The 5,461-nt window shown below is 41.6% G+C and overlaps 1 pseudogene; it reads left to right on the top strand.

Annotated features, from left to right (window-relative positions):
* The first annotated feature begins 1,113 nt into the window (after window positions 1-1,113).
* Window positions 1,114-5,087, top strand: LOC138046580 (collagen triple helix repeat-containing protein 1-like; annotated as a pseudogene).
* Window positions 5,088-5,461: the final 374 nt, after the last annotated feature.

Here is a 5,461-nt window from a genome sequence, read left to right as displayed (position 1 = left end):
TTTTTAATGCGTACCCATAAAACATTGCTGTGTACGTGATATAAAACATGTTTGTAGTGGTCAAATTCGATAAATTACGAGGTCTCTTGAAAGGGTTGAAAACTGGTTTGAGCCATATCCCTTAACTATGAAACTTGTTCCCTGAACGCCAATCTTCTTTGAACCTAACATACGTTGATCCAACCCTAGAGGCTAAGCAAATTTACAATATCTTGTGATATTGCCAAAAGCAAATCAACCATGTTTTCAACATCCTCAAATACGCAAAGTTATAAAAGCAGTTTCGTGTAACCCTCCTCGTCAATCCAAAAACTATTTGATGGTAATTAATGCGAATTAATTTTTTCTTTGCATTTTTAGTGTTGCTTCTCCGAGGCATAATAGTTGTTTCAGAAATACGCACTGCCTCGTTTACGAAGTATCGTACTTATTTACGATTTGAGGATCTTTCGTCAAACCATGTCCTCGGTCAGGACTAAACTACCATGTTACAATTTTTACAACTAGGAAATGTATTTTATCTCATTAGCCGAAAAAAGTAAGCGCTTTCATCGCAAAGTAAACTCCAGATGTTTTCATTGATTTACCGGCCGTCAAATTGGTGGACACATGGCTTCTCCATATACCAAAACTCTAAAAAGCTGCGTGAAACGTTTCGGACAAATAACTCTCAGCATACAGATTGTACCGCTCAGATCTGAGCAATTGGAGAGGTGGTTTAACGATTTGTACCTACCAACATTCCACGTTCTGGGCTCTTTTCATTGAACGATGTTCGAATTTAATTTTTTGTTTGAGTGACAGGAGGTACAACTCATCTATAGTCAGAGCAGGCTCTAATCCTTGTTGACAAGATCATACCGCGCATCTTAATTCCTTCCATTTGCGCATAAACACTTGTATTTTCCCTTGCGATGCCTTGATCACATCTTTCAATCCTTGGCGTTTCTAATAATCAATTGTAGTTCGTTTCCTCGATAGAGACGCATTAGACTGTTCGGACGCTGCCTCGTTCAGCTTCTGCTAGATTATGCCCCTGTTTTTCTACTTTACTTTCCGGGGTCGCGCAAGTAGTAATAATTAATACGTAGATAATACTCCCAGGTCTGAGGGATGGATGCATCCAGTGCATTGATCATCACCGCTGACCTACAAACAAGGGTTGGTGTGCACTGATTGCTACTTGTGCTCGCTCTGTGTTCTGAGAATGGACGAAACCAAAAGAGCAGCAGCAACAACAAGGTGAGATGCAAGTTAACACCCCCTGTGTCAACAAAATCGAGGGCATGCGCTTTTTCTTGCGTTTCTTCCATACGCTCCAGAACTTCTAGAATAGGCCACATGCTGATTCTCCGTGACTAAAGGAGAAAACCTCCTCGGAGCATGTTTTTAGATTCGAGAACTAGCACGACAACTATTGAACTCACTTATTGGATCAACAATAAACGATATTATGCTCCTTCTCTGAGCCTGCCCAGTTCACATGGCCGTATTTCCAGTGGCGCGTCACCCACAGCCAGATATTAACCCAAACCCAAACAGAACATTATACTTTGGTTGATCACAACGGTGTTATCTTTTATGTCTTTGTCAGTATAAACCCCTTAGAAAAGCTGTCAGTTTTCAGAAAAAGCAATTACAGTAACCTTTTATTAATTCCTTGTTCTTCTTTGAGAAATGTGCCATTTCACATTCGGGGAAATCATTCTGATACCCTCAACCCCTCATCAAGTTTAAAACTGGAATTATAATCGCACCTGTTCTTGCGAAAAAAAAAAACACGAAAAAAGAAAAGAAGAAACACACAGGCACATTGTATGTCAAAGTTGCTCGGTGTGTGCTCCTAGTTTCTAAGTAATGTCTTCAACGAAACGAGCAGCAGAGTGTTTTATCTGGCTGGTTTTTTTAAAAACACGAGGCGTCCCCAGCTTGAGTGTTTTTAGACCGATTAAAACACGTGCTGCACGAGATTTTCGAGGCGGGCTTAAACAAACATTACCACAAGAGATCAGAGCGTGTCCCTCTGGACTCAAAAACAATGGTTCGCAAATTGTTGCCAGAGGTAATCCATATGAGCATACAAGGGAAGAAAAATGCAACGCTATGCCATATTACAGGGCACCCAACGACCAATTGGTTGGTAAAAGCTATTATATACCCCAGTTAATGAAAAATAAATGTTATTAAGGGCATTTTCAGGTGTTTTTCCAGACGTTTGCTGGGAAACCACATTATCTGTTCCTTTTGGTCCCAGCAAGACACCACAAGAAATTTCCCAGTCCAGTCTAGATATTAAAATTGTGTTGGTTTACCAGCCAGCTGATCAATTTATTTCCCAGCCAGGAAACCTTCCGGGGCGCTTTCAAATCCCTCGATCCGAAACGACCAAACAAAAGCGACAAAACCGGGACAAAACAGGTTTTTTTCCGCAAGCGCAATCACTCTGACCAGCTGTCGTATGTTTGTGACTACTCTCTGGGAGAGGAAAGGGGTTTTTTTTTTTTTTTTTAGTCGTCCTCAGTCTTCAGAGTTTCTACAGCCAGCTCGGGTTGAAATGCTAGAAAAAGTCAGTAATTCCCAGGCAAAACCTCTATCAATAACAAAATTTCCCAGCCAGCTCATCGGAACACCTGTATTTTTGCCAGCCAGCAAGATTCCTCTGGGGAACAGATAATGTGTGGAACAGATTCGTTGGGTGCCCCTGATATTAGTATTCTTTATATAAAGAATACTAACGAGGAGTGTTTTATCAGGATTTAGTATAAACACACAGGTGATTATACAAAATCGCGCGCTCTCATTGGCTCGCTATCTCGGATTATCAGCCGATAATCACCTCGACGGACAAAACGGCTGCCAGTAGTCGTTTTGCCACTGTAAGTGAGGATGGTTTCGCGTTGAAATGTTGTTTTTTTTCTCTTTTTTGAAATGATCACCTGTGTATTTATACTAAATACAGCCTCAGTGATTATCGGTGAATATTCACCGATAATCACTTCGCCTTCGGCGAATAATTGTTAAATAAAGCTCATACACGTAACGTTTTATCGGTGTTTTGATAGGCTGTTAGACTCATGAATTATTAATGACCTTTTGAAAACTTTTGAAAACGCCGATCAAGAGGAAGGTTGCGTTTTAAATAACGGAGAGCATTGTGTATCGACGCTACTATGATGGAGAAGCATTGCATAAGGATTTAGAGCTTGACCTACACGGTAAATGGATGAGAAATTAAAAGTGAAAGCAAGGAAACTAATCCCTCTTAACCTCTTCCATTTAGAGCGCTACTCAACAGACATCACCGTATGGATCCTGTGCTCAAGCTGCATGTTTCTGCGCACCAGGTATCCCAGGCATCCCAGGAATCCCTGGTCCCGCGGGATCAGTAGGAGCTGCGGGATCACCAGGCAATCATGGACCAGAAGGACCTATGGGCCCTCGAGGGAGAAGAGGCGAAGAAGGTGCTCGAGGAAGTCCAGGCCTCTCAGGACCTGAGGGGCCTCTGGGAGCACCTGGTAAAGCAGGCCCACCCGGCAGCAAAGGTGAAGCAGGAAGCCAAGGTCCCCCTGGTCCCCCAGGTCCCAAAGGAGCTGAAGGGTCTTTCGTGCGTAACTGGAAGCAGTGCGTTTTTAAGAACCTGAATGATAACAGGGATAATGGCTTGATAAAGGTAAATAGTCACAGATTTGTAAGTTAATTTTAAGAAGCTTCACTAAAAACAAACTGTGCCAATAGTGTAAATCTCAAGGTAAAAGCTCTGACTCCTCGCAGTCGTTTATGGACCGCAATGTTAGCAATTGCGAGTATGAGCAAGCACGACAAAATTAAAGACTTAAAGAGCGAGGATCATAACTTTACTTGATTTCATAGCAGGAGGAGTTCAGTATTTATTTTTGATTCATGTACCATATATCATTTCGTTCATTGATTCATTCCTCACGGGAAAATTGGAACCCAAAATGACCAGCACCCAACGTCAGTGGTTTCATAGCTCAGTTGGTTAGAGCGATGCACCGGTATCGCGAGGTCACGGGTTCAGCCCCGTTGAAGTCGTGAATTTTCAGGCTTCTCTACGCCATTGCTAAATTACGTCTATAAACTACGAGGATCATAGCTTGTTACTTTCTTTCACATCCGCAGTTCAATATATTTTCATTTCATATATCATCATTTCGTTCAGTATAAATCTCGTTTGTCTCTTGTGCTGTCTATCGCGAAGTTTTGACGTCATAATCCTGCACTTAATCTGGCAATGAGGTCGAACTGTTTGATTGATTAACGGCTCTGTCTCGCACTAGGCTTAGTTTTCGATTTCTCTTGGAACATCTTCATGTCCCGAGAAAAAAAAAAACAATGATTATGCAAATTTTGGGGGGTAAACAAAGTGTATTATGGGATTTGAGAAAGTAGAGAATTAGTTAAATTAAAAGGAAGCGGAAAAACTGACCTGATCATTATCATTAGTCGTGTGTTGAGTTTATAGTTTCCTGAATGGACAATTGTTTTGCTTTCTTGTCAATTTTCACAGGAATGTGTTTTCAACAAGACATCTGCCAATACAGGTCTCCGAGTCTTCTTCAATGGAGCTTCTTCGAATCTATAATTGCCATGGTTGCTGCAAAACGATGGTATTTCACTTTCAACGGCGCAGAGTGCTCAAAATCCAGCAGCCATTGATGGAGTTGTGTACATGGTGCACGGGAATGGAGCCAAGAAGGATTTGCACCGTGTGCGGCAAATAGAAGGAGTCTGTGAAAAAGTCCACCAGGGAATTGTGCGAGTGGGATTCTGGGTCGGTAATTGCGTTAGTTATGGAAACGCCGATGAGTACACAGGCTGGAATTCAGTGTCCAGGATGTATGTGGAAGAAGTACCTCCCCCACAGGCGTAAAAATTCTTGCTCAGTTTAAGGGTACAACGTAATGGCTTCCTGAAGACCAAGAAATCATTTTTACCCTGAAATAATGGTGATACTCCAAAATACTTAAAACGAGGTGTAGTTCGCAACTGCTCATTTCATGTGACAGTGGCATTGTAAAACAATCATGAAAATAAAAGGAGGAAACAATAAAGGAATCGCAATTAAATTGAGTAGTAGCTCATTACACGGAGCCTTTAATTTCCATCTCTCTCTTTGGCCATGATTATTGCTTTCTCTGCCACCTTTCCCGCCAAATACTGTGCCCCAGCTGAGCCAATAAATGCAGAAGCACGCTGCTTCGGAGAAATTCACACGGACTTCTGAGGACTGTATGTTCTGTATTTTCCTAGAAATACAATCTTGCGGTCTTTACCTAACAATCTTTACATTCACTAGTTTTAATTTAAAAATTAAACGAGACTTACAGGTACCTGTAAGTTGAAGTTTGATTGTAATTCTATCCGTCACCAAGCACTGAGGGATCACGTGAGATAGTACTGCGCCTGCGCGAGCTCAGTTTTTAAAGCACTTACCAGTTGT

This window comes from Montipora capricornis, chromosome 4 (genome assembly GCF_036669925.1).
Source record: "Montipora capricornis isolate CH-2021 chromosome 4, ASM3666992v2, whole genome shotgun sequence".
NCBI classification, from domain to species: Eukaryota; Metazoa; Cnidaria; class Anthozoa; order Scleractinia; family Acroporidae; genus Montipora; species Montipora capricornis.
The sequence above is the reverse complement of the archived record's forward strand: the minus strand, read 5'-3'. Positions and strand labels throughout refer to the sequence as shown.